We start from the raw sequence: 15,504 nt of genomic DNA on the forward strand, positions 1-15,504 counted from the left end.
TAAAGTTCACTAACCTCAAGTCATAATTACACAAAGTTAATGGAGAGATAATGCCACAATATCCAAGTACAAAAGAGAGAGATTTTTGGTGACATATTTATTTGGGACTATTGGTAATTTTTTTAATAAAATATGTTTACTAATTTATTTATTTGTGCATTCTTGGTTCCTATATACTAACTAAACGGTGATAGTTACAACCCTCATTTTAACGCCCTAAAGTGACTATTAACATGTAATATCCAAAACAAAGTCTATTATATTAAATCAGTTTTATTATTATCATATTCCTTTAATTCTTTTTATACATTATCCTAAATTCTTAATGTAAATAAAAGTGTATTGAATTAAATTATGTATATTATTAACGTGTGTATTTAAAAACTTTGACGGACATTAAAGCCACAATGCCATATAGCTCAATCAAATAATTTTTTGAGTCTGCATGAAAACCTGAAAAAATCCACGACATTTCCATAAATCTGATTCTAACTTAGGGTTTTCATTCTCGTTGGGTGGTACTTGTACTTTGCCTGCATTGCAAACATCTCTGCTTCAATAACCGGTGGTATTGGAGATCTAAGTATGATCTTAAATACTTAATTTTAGGTATTTAATAGTAAGATAGGTAAAAGTTTATAGACTCTATTTTATATACTATATAAAAATAAATCGATTGATGTGTTGCTAAACACTAATTGTGGAACAGAACAAATTTGGCTAAATCTTCTTGTAAAAGGTTAGTTGAAATACGAGGAATATTTAAATGAAGTGAAAGGTCCAAAAAACTGCCTGGAATATTTTAAAATTCAGAAAAGTGTTAATAATTATGTTTGAAATCCAAATCTAACTGACATGACAAAGCTACTGAAATTTTCAATTAAAGTCCATCAAAGAGCCTGAAAATTTGGTTAAAGTTTGATTTATAGAATAGTGCTTCATTACTCTTAATGAAGATAAAAAAGTCTAAGTTAATATCCAACTTTAACTCCAGATTCCATCAGTATGAAAAAACATGCGTTGTAAGTACTGTTCAAACGAAGTTATAAAAAATATTAATTTGTAGCCTTGTAAATATTTTTTTATATTTTTTAATCTCTGCTTCTTGGATTTGTAGCCCGGCTTCTTACAAACAGTAGCATAAGTATTTACCTTGATGAAGGTGACCATCTCAACTCTAAGATTAACACGTAATCCGTTTACCTATCCCTGGTGCTGAGAAGCAATTTAATGAAGTTGATTTTAATTCCTTTTACCTATTTATTTTGCACTAGCGTAAATATTCACTAATTGTACTGGTAACGCAAAAAATTTAAATCACCTAAGATAGGAGTAGATTTGAAATAATACATTTTCATGATTTATCTTAATCAAACTAGAAAAACATACCTTGAGGTGAGATTTTGTAATAATCAAACCCCCACCAACAGTTGGCAATATGTCAGCAAAGCATGTACTAGAAGTAACTCAATATAACGTGCGGGACGTGGACTGTAATGTTCAACTACTGGCCACAACATGATGCCTTTTATTGTGTGCAATAAATATCTCTCAAGTGATATTTATAATTAATTTAATTTGTGAAATAATTTTTATTTCTACGAATCAAATGGAAATTATTTGAAAACTAGATTTCAATTATTTTCTGACACTTTTTCTAGAACATTAAAAGTATTACCAAAAGTCCACCATTTAGGCATTCATACAGGTTATTTTAGTCAGTTAATACTTAAGTTTATTTTCTCCTCAACCGTTATAGCCGACAAAGGCAAGTAAGCGTTACATTTAAAACTATGATATTTTTTCCATATAACTAAAACAAACCTTACAATGCCTAAGCCAACCCTATAACAATAATTTTGTTGCATAGGAACAATAGCACTATTACATTTAAATATTCAATATTTTGACACCAAATAAATAGAAATTAGGTCTACTTCCCCATTAATTCTCCTTCATACATAATGAGAATCGTCTATATGATAATTCTCATTCAATCGCAATAAATTTTTGTTTTATTCAGATTTTTTCATGTAATTCGTGTAAATTCTCAGCGAATCATAAATTTTTCAAAAGATTATAATGACCTAGACACCAATCAGTAGGGTGGAATAGCTAAAAATTATATCATAATATTCAATTGTGGCAACCAATACCATATACATGATCTGATATGTAGATTTTGGATGATCTTTAAAAGCCTTGGGAAAAAAAGTATGCGACCTCAAACAGTGCTGATATTGTCAAAAATATGTCAAATAAATTAGAAAACATAGTAAAGATTCCATTGGCCAATTTATTGATGGTTTAATTTCTGAAATAATTATTTCGTAAAATTTTCACCGTGTAAATAATGTATTTTTTGTCACTTTGTCACTAACTATTTAATTTACTTCATATTACGTTTAGAAAAATAAAAATATTCATTCAAATACAAATAAAATTAAACCGTTGAGATAATAAATTTACCCCATATAAAACTAAGAACTAAAAGAAAGACACCGGCTCATTTCATGTGTTCCCTTCTTTCCCAATAATGCAAATATGGGCTCCTATGATATGCAGATGAGTATACGGTAATAACTAATATCACATTTACATACATACCATACATTTACCTTGGTATGATCAGTGTAGCCCAATCAATGCCGGCCTAAGGTATTCTCGGTGCTATAGTAGTTTGTTTGGTTGCCCCATACTGAATTAAATGTATATTACAGGTCTAAAAGTCTTTTTCAGTTAAAAAGCGTAAATTTACATTTATAATCATCTGCTTAATTTTCAAGATATTTTTTGTTCCTTTATACCGTTTGCCTTGATATTCGGATCAAGAAAGTACGTTCATCTAAAAAGTATAATTTGCAAACAAATTTTACTATTTCCGGTTATTGTAATCTACTACCATTTTCACTTATGCTCGATTTTGGTAGCCTATTTAGTATTTTTGCTCACAATTCGATTATAAATTAACCCATTTAAGTCGAGGTAATTTAAAAATTTTTACAATTTTGCTTATTTAAACACATATGTAAAATAAAAAATAACTGAATAGTAAAAATTAAAGGCTATGTCAAATAATGGTAACATGCTCGCCCAGAAATTGAGAGGCACGGGTTCAAGTCCCGGCGAAGTAAGTACATTTTTTTATTCAATGTATATAGAAATTAAAATCAGGTTACGGACACTTATTTATATTTTATGAGTGTTAAAATGTGTTTTGTCCTCCGGCCATAATGTTCATTTGCTTATTTAAACTCGTACGTAAACAGATAGATTTTCAAGAGCAAATCTGGATTGTGTACAGGAAGAAATCACAGCTGTTCAGAAGGAACTTTTAAAAATATGGTTTTATTAGAAGTGTTTGCACTTATTTGTTTAGACGTTACGATTTTGTACCGATTATTTAATTATTTAAAATTTAAGTCATCGATATCTATCAATGTCTAAGTAGATTAACAATCAATGATATAATCTATTTTATAAAAGTTAGGGTGACGAAGACACTTGTATAAATTGTACAATAAAAATTGTACCCTTGATTGTAGTTCACGTAAAAGAAGTCAGGCACCACACGTACCTAACATTACATTGAGTAACACTCAGGGCATGTTGTTTTCAAAGAGCCCTCCATCATGGTTGCTACTTATTGAACTCCACAAAAACTGTTATATTTTTCTTTGATTTTTAGTCCTGCTACTCATCATCAACAGTTGTTTCCTATGACAGGCTCCTCGTCGTTGTAGTTTACTAAACGAATCTCGTCAAACTGGTTTGACCTCTGGTTTGCAGTACTATTTAACACTAGTAACTGATAGTAAGCTTTATTTCGACACTTGTACTGAAGTGTACCCTGAAGTGATAGCTAGTACAAAAGAAAGGATATATACTAATTGATATATTTAAATACGGCGTAATTGGGAACAACATGTGTTTAATAGAGTGACGAGGTATACTTACAATATAGTAGGCCACACCATGTGTCATAACAGGTTTTGCTAATGTAGCAGCATATCAAGTCTCAGATTCTAAAGCTTGAGATGTCCTACTTGTAGAAAATGCATATAATCATACTGAGAGTTATATTTTTATCTCTTCGGTGGACAGAGAGAAAATTGAACAAAGAGAAATTGTGGCAGCCTTTTAAGTGCGCACTTAAATGACGTTGAAATAAATCCCATATATTGAAATTAACCATCATAGAATTCATTATTTACTATAGAGTATGCGACGTTTTATTTTAAAGATAAAATTATTATCCATATATTTTTAAATGGTACATGCACATTTACATTCATAAAGTTGGGTTTCATAGCAGTGTTTACATAATTTAATTATTCTTATTATGTCGCCAAATGATGAAGTGTTTGTCTGGGTTGTTAGGTTATATGGACACTATGTCACACGTGACAATGTTATATGACTGTATTTAGTTTGATTAAGACAGTTTATCCTGCGATTTTCTTGTTGGATCATAGTTACCCATAGATCCAATGCAAAAATGTTTGCTAACGCTAGGCATGAGTGACATGAACCATCATTGCGCTCGATTATGCCTATACAGAAAAGAAGCTTCATTCTCATTTTCAGTCTCTTCTAGAGATAAAGTGCTAACAGACAAGGAGACATTCAGATAGACAGAGAGACATAAAGATAGAAATCAAAATGTTTAGCTCCTCGAGTTGTAAGGAAGAGGAACATTAGTACATTTTAATTGTAGATGAATAGTATTAAATTTATGATTCATTATGAAAAAAAATCATGACATATTCCTATTTCATGAGTTAGAACGTCTTTCAAATTAAAATTAATAACAAACTTTTGTCCAACATTTATATTTACAAATATTATATCCAGATATAATAAACTTCCAAATCATAAAAACTATACATTTGTTGTAGAAATGTTACATTTTGATATGGTGTTTAGCATATAAGTAATAACTACTCAAAAAATACATACATTTTTATGTATGGATATGTATACTATATAAGAAATTTCCTAAGAGTGAAGCATAGTAACCTCAGCAAGCTATCTGCTGATATGAAGAGACCTAGTATTATAACCTCTCGTGATTTATGATTCATTAGTATCATTAATGTGGACCCTCAGTAATCCAGGACTATGTGTCTTGTATTCACTTGCTCCACCCGAGGACAGGCAGGATTATAGAAGCTGTAGTCCAGGATAAGAGAAGCTTTATGTGTCTGTTGGATTTTAATGCCCGGTAAATTATGAGTTCTTTGTTAAGTTTTAAGTAACATCTTGCGAATAACTTATAAAAAATTACACACCTAAATAATTTGTTAAGAAATAAATAGTATCATAATGTGTATAAAAATATGTCCAAACATGCTTAATATAAAACCATATACGTTGTAAACATTAAGAATTTTCACCCCTATATGAAATGAAAATAGTTTTAAATGCCAAAAATAATTCATTTGGCTCCTTAGCACTGTTATAACAGGTATTAATTTCCCTCCCCTCATAACCCCAATAACCGCATATTAATCATTGTTGGCCTATGTAGGTAAGCCTTCGGCGTTATACTAAAGAAGAGATTAATGGAACTTAATACAATAATCCGAATTAGTTTAGTTAGTCAAATATACTTTTTTTATAAGGACAGACCGTTCCCCTTAAGAAGAATATCGTTATACATAATATACAAAATCAATACGATGAAATTAAAACACTTGTGTTATCATAATATCTCTATAATAATTTTTATACATTGCTCTAAATCCTTAATTGAAATAACGAATTTACTGTAATTACATTATGCAGATTATTAACACTTTTTAACACTTTGGCAGACACTAACACCAGAATGCGTAGATATTACTTAAACAATTTCACCAGTCGATATAAACCCTTGAAAATTTCGAAAATTTTCTTTAAATTTCTTTTACGTTAGGTTTTTAATTCACGTTGGGCTAAACTTGTACTTCTTGTCGCAAAGTCTCTACTACGAATATCTCTGATCGAACACTGGTTATAATTGAGATCGAAATATGATCTTGGATACTTAATTGTATGTAATTAATAGTATTATACGTAAGAGTTTATATTGCTTATTCCATCTAATATATAACAATTAATGTATAAGTGTATTATAAGCTTGACAAATTTGGCCAACTTTTCTTATCAAATATTCGTTGATATGTGAGGGCCTGTTATATAAAGAAAAAAATCCAGAAATTAACCTTAACAATTTTTGAATTCAGATCAATTATAATATTTATGTTTTAAATCCAAATTTAACTGTCACAAAACAGCTATTAACACTTTTAATTGAAATTCATCAAAGAGGCTGAAACATTTTGCACGAATTTTTTAAATGCAGCTAACAAAGTCAATCAAAACAAATCCAATATAAATATTGTTTACACGCAGTTATAAAACCAAACTTAATGATCTAATCTGTGATTTTATCACACAAACTACTAGAAAGTGGTTGGTTATCTTGGTATATGGCATTTTTAATTTTGCTTAAAGAAAAGTTGAGAATAAAAACATGCCTCATAGATAAATCATTTCCCATAATAAAGTCTATAAAACAAGATTTAATTAATTTGTTTATTGCATCAATACTAAATTATACTATTACCTTATACTAAATTACTAAATTATTCATAAATATTAGTTTTATTAAATATTGTTTTATTAATACTCTAATAGAAGGAACAATTATCGAGTAGTACTGGCAAAGTGGATAATTATTCTGCTCATTTAGTTCAGTGCACTACTAACTAGTAAGTTTTACTTGTGAAATATGTGGAACAAAGCTTAAGAATACGTATTGAAGCCCAATAAATATCTCAATAATGCATTGTGAAATAGAAATGCCCCACATCTCTTTAATATAAATTAATCTGCAAACGTTTTCTAATTGGTCATTGAAAAAAGCTGTTTTATAAACACCGTAGTGAAACTTTAAATATTGTATATAAAACTTTGTTGCTTTGTTTGATCACCTTTACCGTCTCAAGTGCTAACTCAATTACAAGTTTACAAAGTAATAAATTCGAGTTTGTATTCGATTAAACATTTAAACTAACTTTCACAAATGGGGTTTTGAAATAAAAATACGTCTCCATTGGACATCCCTCAAATACAATTCATTTAATCTTCTTATGGTGTTCCACAATTACAGGTATATTTAAGGGAGTCGCTAAGCATACTATACTTTTCTGGATTCAATATCAATAGAGAATAATTCTACTTAAGGTTATTTACTGTAAACATATTTAAATTATACACAATACCTGTACATCACTACCTAGTTATGCAATGTGCAATTCATATAAACATTTCCTAGTTTTTTTACTAGCGTCTTCTTGTTATTATTAATAATTTGAAAAAAAAAATTGTGAATTTTTCTTGTTTTGTACTCTTTGCGCTTTAGTGACATGTAAAAGGCTAACTTATCGTAGTTGTGAAAGTTAACATAAATTAGTCTACACAATTTACAATGCATGTATGTAAATTTATCTATCAACAAAATATAAAATGACGATTAAGGAAAACAGAGAGGTGTAAAGAATTTCCTTAACATTTCAATAGCTGTCATTTGTTATTGTTAAAATCAACGGATTTCCGATCAAGCCTCTGTCGGCACGTTATGAGCCACTACATTAAAAAGATGTCTATCTAGCTGCACGAGATAAGACTGTTATAAGAAAGCACATTTACGAGATGAAATTTCAAATAAAACTCCCTTTCGCAGCCTATTATTAAAACATAGCAGACATGAAAGTATTTTAAATTATGTTAACAACATTATTTTATGATGAAGATCAACAATGCATACTAGTGTTACATTAAATTGTAAATATTATAAATGAAATATAACAATTTAAGTTGCAAGAAGATGAACAGAAAAGTATGGAATGGCGTACTCTAAAAGCAACTGTTGTATTTTACGTACTCTCAGATGGATAATTGAATTGCTTTGTTGGAGTCCTAATTATACAGTATTGAGAACAAGAAACAAAAAGCACAAAAGAACAAAACGAAAAGTACAAAAATAAAAAAAGACAATAAACTTGGGGTCTTTGCATGAGATGTTGGTTATTACGTATCTTATAAATAAAAACCTCTTTATCTGAAGCGGTAATCTTGAGAACGTTCGCAACAAATTTAAAGAAATCTAAAGAATTTTGATATGAAGAGATCGATTGGAAAGGCTTTCCGGAATATTTAAGAATTTTGTAAAATTTGTCGTGATATTTATGTTTTATAATCAAAATTTGACTTAAAGAAAAACAGCTGTTGATAATTACAGTTGAAGATCATGACATAAGCTTAAATATTTGTTTACAATAATCTTTTAGAACAATCAGTTGTGTAATGGAAATAGTAAATACAATTCCAATATCTAAATTTCAATCCAGATTACACCGGTGACGAATGCAAGGCAACTAATTGATTAGAAATGGTATTTATACACTTTTTAAAATCCATATAACCGGCAAACGATTGGGAGAAGTGTTTTTAAACACGAGGTACTCATTTACTTCATTTACATTGTGATATTATAGTGGCTTGAGATTACACAGCCATTCCTTTCCAGACTATAGATAACAAAACTAGATTTATGTAACCTTTAAGCTTATAAACGATAATTTTGAATGGTAGTAAGATTTCGGGCATTGCATACGTTGTCAAGTGTTTGAAACTCTACTACCATGTAAACTCATCCATATTAAAAAAAATTGAAACGCTACAAGAAGAAATTCTAACGGGAATATGTACTTTTTACAGTAATAATCTTCTCAGCCCTACTGATTTCATGTAAATTTTCTTCATCGGAACTCGGCACACTCACTTAGGCACTGTAAATATCTTATGGACTAGAAGTAGATTACAAGGGCGGAAGTAGACTCTAGTAAACAATTATATATGTAGTTATTATCGTTTTATACTGTCAAAACTAGTTACAAGTTAAAATTACCTATTGTGATTTGCAAACAATTTAGCCATTGATCTCTTAGCACAATTTGTTGTAAAATATGCAATATTTCAATGTAATTAATCTCTCAATTTGAAAATTATTCCAAACTAACTTTACAACTTTCGGATTTTTAAGTCTAAAACCGCTTTAAAAATCAAAAAAGCCATTTAAAACATGGCTTTGAACGTTTAGAGAATATGACATTTATTTCATATCAATAAAAATATTGTTCCCATAATTCATTTTTAGAACTTTATTAATAGTTATATTAATAATTTTAATCAAATTATTAAGTATCAAAAGAAGTTATCAGGAATTAATATCACAGACCGGCTAATATGCACTTATATTTGATCAATCTGTTACAATTACTTGTTATGATAAGTAATTATTTAAAAATTATAAATTGCTTAAAGTACTATATATTTAACGTATGGCAGTTAAAGAAATTCTATTTATATGAAATAAAAACATAATTATTGTTTTTCAATACGAATTAGTAGAAAAAGAGATTTGATGTGCAGTTTTAAAATAATTAAGATGTATTTAATAGATAGTTTACACAAATGTAATAATAAAAAACCTCTCTATAGGAGTGTAATTTAGTTACGTCTTTCCTCAAGAACCGACCATCTCTAGTAAAACAAAAGTAATTAATTGGATCAGACCGAAGTAGTTTCAACTTATTACGTGTTGCAAGTGTTAGTTTTAACACTGTTATTTAACTTTCTGGTCTGTAAACTTCATAGGATTCTTAGATATAATGGATATACTTTAATTAAAAGAAAAAAATCGTTATCACTCCTAGAGAGTTTATGTTAGGTAAGTTAGTTACTCGTTTGAATAAATTGAATGGAGTCATGTATTTTATTAGTTTATTGTATATTGTACATTTGGTATCTGTTCAAATAAAATATATTAAATCCTCAATTATTTATAGTTACAAATATTAAAAGAAACATAATGTCATCGAACATTTAACATAGAAGCAGCTTATCTATCTTGTGTATTTTGTAAATTTTTCAAATCTTTGTCTGCAATATACATAGATGTAACATTTTATAACGTGCAAATGACCTTAAAAACTTTAATTTAATCGTTAACCTCAGAATGAAAATAATGTATGAAATTGTCTGATGTGTTTATGAAAGTTCAATTATATTTAGTTGTAAAATTTACAAATCGTCAAAGTTTCAACGTGGTATATATTAAAAATCCCACTTAATAATCTAGAAACATGTCTTAGTAATTTATAACATGAGCAAGAATAGATTATAAAGCATCATTAAAACTCCTTAATTGATTTAAAAAAAAGCAGGTAAACATTTACTTTCTCACTGAAAAATATCATTTAGTAGTAAGAATTTTCATATAATCTAGAATGCCTCTTATTTTGTAGTTTTAAATGTAAAATGAATCTATGATAATATATAATAATTATTAATAATATATTAAATTTCTATTTTTATAAAACAAGATATAATCATGATTTGTTCGTTTCTTTGCAAGCTACAAAAGGAACATTACACAACTGTGCAGGTTTACGTAAATTGGTCACCAAGATTGTTATTTATTTTAAAACTTCAACTCAGTGTTGTATCTTGAATACCCACTATAAAGTACGCTAATTTTGGTCTATTAAAACTAATTAGAACGATCAGTTACTTATTATACATAATTTGTGGTATATTTACCATTATTTTATTTTTATACCATAGGTTTATATACAATATCAATTATAAATCCTCACAAGAATTTACATCTTATAGTAACGCGAAAAATTAATTCTTAAGGTCTAAATTCTTAATATATGGTAAAACGAGTTTACTAATAAATTAAAAATTGCAAATTATTTCATGGAAAGTAAAATATTCCTTTAGCTTACTTTAGGTAAGCAAGGCCAAGTGGCAGGAATTACTAGTCAAAGAACTACAAATATATTATAACTTTAAATTGAATTAATTTCTTTAATACTGTCAGATGGATGGTTTCCTAGTCAGGTGGAAGAAAAGAGGAAGAGAAATTTCAAAGAGTTAATCTAAAAAAAGGGTCACTGGATAGTGCTGCCTGCTTTGACTGGAGGCAATGGTTCAGAGCTGGCTTCTTCTACTTACTTGGGTTTAGTGGCCTAAACGTTTCCTCATGAATCTCGACAGGAGGCAGCCCCTACTCCAAACCCTACCCATCGAAAATATTCCCAATCTTTCCGAAAGGAGCGAAAAGGTCTTATAGGACTAGATGCAATTTTCTAAGCTTTTTTTCCTAAGTGGAAAGGTATCCGACAAGGCTTATTAATTACAAAGTGACAGAGGAGCATCCATTTTTACAAAATAAAGTTATACTTTTATCAAAATGTACAAAATTATGATAAGAAAATTATTAGCTCATATCTGTTTAGCTATACATATACTTTTTTTCGGAAAGTAAATAATTAGGGCCTTTGAGGAGGTTTTAAACAGCTTTTTAATCAATTAAGTTCCTTTATTAAAATAATGTTTTATTTTGGCTTAAGATCAACATTTAAAACAAAGTAGAGCCTTTCCCACTCTATAGTAAAGGTTAAATAAAAACTTAAAAAGTAAAATTTGTAAAGTTGTATTAATAATACAGAGATATGAATTTATTATTAAAGATTATGGCGATAAAGTTAACATAAGTTACTATAAAAACAAAAAAATATTTTTATTTGCAAAGATATTATTTACATTACTTCATGTTATAAAAATTGGAAAAATCCCAGGAAACAAAATATTTGATTCCACTTTCAAGAAATCATAAAATTGAAAGTACTACTAAATACGATCGAAATCGGGACTGACGTAAGAAAATTCTACTCCAGCTCTTCGAAGCAGTAAATTTTTAGAGCAAACCCATTACACAAAGCAGCTCTAGAAATCAAGAATATTCATACTCGAAGCAAATAATTGAGCCAAAAACCTAACAAAGTAGTAAACATTCTTAACCAGAATGTCTTGGAGATGTAAAACAATCATACACCTTTTTAAGGACCTACAAAAACATATTTATACTTAGTTATTACTTACATGGCCATTAGCAATGAGTTAATACTGAACACAAGAATCCCAGGATATGTAATTTAGACGGATTTTAGCTGTTCGGTTCTTAGAAAACAAAAAGTGGGAATTCTTTGAAATAAGAAAATAGAGGTAAAATGGAGAAAGTAGACATCGCGCACCACTGCACGGACCAAAGTTGGGAAATGGCGATGGTAAAACTTTCTCAATGAAAAGGACACCTCTGTGCTGTAGGTATATACTGAATGCGTAGTGGAAATCTTACTGATTCTCTGAATGTAATGTACTGGAAGATACAAGAACAGAAAAGCATCCCCTAATCGTGATGGACCATGTAAACGTGGATATATTAAAGCAACATGGCTGGGACAACCGTATAATAAATTAAGCATTAATAAAACACGACAGACTAAAACTTCCTCCCCAAAGGGTAAGTCCCCAGTCCAGTACTTCCAGTGACTGTATATCCACAAATTTAAATAGTAACAGAATAAGACTATCAGTAATTGAAGCGGGCATTTATAACGCAGGGTCCAATTAACCACAGCACTGTTTAAAATATATCCACTCCATGAGTTCTATCCAACAACAGTTCAAGAAAGGAAACAATAATACGTTAAAGCACTATTCAAAATGAAGATTAAAACGATTTATATGAATACAAAATTTTGATTATGCATTTAATACGTTCCTAGCAACAGTGACAATGGCCATGGACGATGTTTTCCCCATGGTGAAGACAAGATCAAAGCCAAAGTCAAAACAAAAGACATTTATAGACAGTGGAGCACTTGGTGTTAAGACATGAATATATCAAATGTGTGAGTAACATAATACAGGAACTGACAAAGACAAGAAATAAACAGTCAAAGCCAAAAACCACTATGATTTCGAAAAAAAACATTACTGTACCTCACCATTATATTTATTAAAATTTGATAAAGATATATGTTACATAAATAAAAGAATGTTTAAGATGATGTAAAAAATATATTTTGGCTTAGAGAGAACAAAATACTAACATCACGCACACTATTAGAACTATAACTTTAAGGTAATCGTAACAAATTGTAAACGAATTTTTGCACTTTAACTAACAACCATAAATATGCGCAAATTACAATCAGTGAAAAAATTCATTTTATCATTCCTATTGACTTTATATTCAGTGATGGTATATATATAATTTCAATAAACTTAGAATCACAAAAAGTACTTGCTCCGCCGGGAGCAAAATACATATATATATGTATATATATATATATATATATATATATATATATATATATATATTTTTTTTTTTGGCTTGGTGATACAATAACAGATACATGACTATCAATCCTTAATGTGTAAATTGCACAATTTCCACACAATTGTATTTCATTTTCTTCCTATATTTTGGTAATTTCTTTTTGCTGTTATTATACATTTTTCATAATTTAAATCATGCTAAAATGTATTTAGTGTTATTAGAGTTGGCATGAGGTTATAAAAATATTTGAATGCAGTACTTATTGAATATATTATATTTTATTAATTTTATATTCCCAAAAACGTATCATGTATTTTAACGCCGATATTTCTGATTTCATTTAAATAGTGTTACATTTTTTATTTTGTGAATCATGTTAAGAGAAAATGAGCTGATATCTTATCAATATGAAATAAATTATTGGGAGACACGAATAGTTTGGCGATAATTAAAGTATATATAAGAGTATACATGTACAATGAAAATGAAAATTCTCCCTGAGGTGGTATTGGAACTGTATGGCGTGAAATAAACAATGGCAATAAAATATCGAGCCAGTACGTAGAGTCTGGGTGATATATCATGCCGAACTTCAATATGGCGCAGTGCCGCGCTGTGCATACATCTTTAGACTAGATACTCACGTTCCAGCCTTCCAGATCTACTGCCGAGTATCTGTACTTCAACCGATACTATATTTTAGATGGAATTTCCTAACTTTTCCAACCGAATATATAATCTTTACTATTTCAATAAAACTATTAGTATGGGATGTATGGTACAGTGATTGGTATTGGTAAAATGTAAAATTTTTTAATATATATATATATAAATGAAATCAAATCAAAGTTATTGACACTTTACATATTTTGTACGCAAGACGTATTACTAAAAATATTATACTAAATGGTTCATTAAAATATTATAGATTAATTGATGAAATTCTATTTTATCGTTTACTACGGAAAATAAAATCAAATGGATTTATCAAAGCTGTAGATTACTACAAAAAGATGACATAATATTCAATTAAAAATATATGAGTTTTGGGAGTTTTCAATATTTTGTGATACGTTGTTAAATAAAATAAGACCAAGATAAAAAAGTGATTTTCCAAAAGCTTGCTGCAAAGTTAAAAGTTTTCAGGAATTATAAAATCTTTATTTATGGTGTAATACGGTGTAATATGGTTGAGATTAATAAATTTTTAAAGATGTAATTTGACGCGTGATTAAGTATTAAAAATTTCCATGTGTTCAAACGTGCTCTCTACAAACATCTGTAGGTCCCCAAATAATTCTAAGCGCCCTACTCTGAATTAAAAAAAACCCCGCTACGTTCGACTGGGGCTGGGTGGTAAAACTCTAAAAAATAATTCCATGTGTTCTCAATGACTGTAAAATAAAAAAATACACACGTTTTTGACCGCATCTGGAACCAATAATAGGTACTCATCTCAGTGCATAAATTGAAAAAAATAGACTATGTGTATGAAAATAACATTAGATATTGCTTTGAATATGAAAAACAAGAAATTTAACATTGAAGGTTTTTTAAGATTATTATTCCAAAATGTTAAATTGCAACCTGCCTTTACAGATGAACAGAACTTATCAGTTTGTACTTTTGATATATTATGACTTTTTTATCGAACCATTCGAACAAGGAAGAAGAGGAGCAATCTACGACTTGACACATTGCAGAAGATGTTGCTGGAAAATAGGAGGCTTGTGTCAACGGCAAACAAAATGAACGAATGATCACTGGAAAAAAACCGACGGCCTAATGATGGCAACTAAATCATTTACGAAGATAAGAAATATTATTGGTTTTATTAAGGAATCATGTGAAACACCTGTGTTTACACGGAGATAATCAGATTGAAATATTACACGATTGTGGGATATTTTGACATACTGTAGCAGATTAGAAAGGTACGTATTGAATAATTCAAATACTACGTCTCCGATGCAGTACGATGACTCTTATTGAAAAGCATTAGATTTTTTAACGACATCAACAGGGTGGCTAAGGTCACAGAAGAGACCAAGAAAGTACTCAAAAGAATATCGTATATCCTCCAGCAGTTTGTACTTAGGCCAGGCCAGAAGGCGAAGCATGACAAGGAGAAAGTATATAGTATTTTGAGGAATAATTGTAATCTTTGCGTGGCAATGTTCTAAAATATCTCAGAAGTAATATGTGTTTTAAATGGGTCTATAAGAATTTCTATCTTCTGGGTGTTTCATTTTGAAGACAGG

The sequence above is a fragment of the Homalodisca vitripennis genome, chromosome 6 (genome assembly GCF_021130785.1).
Source record: "Homalodisca vitripennis isolate AUS2020 chromosome 6, UT_GWSS_2.1, whole genome shotgun sequence".
Lineage (NCBI taxonomy): Eukaryota > Metazoa > Arthropoda > Insecta > Hemiptera > Cicadellidae > Homalodisca > Homalodisca vitripennis.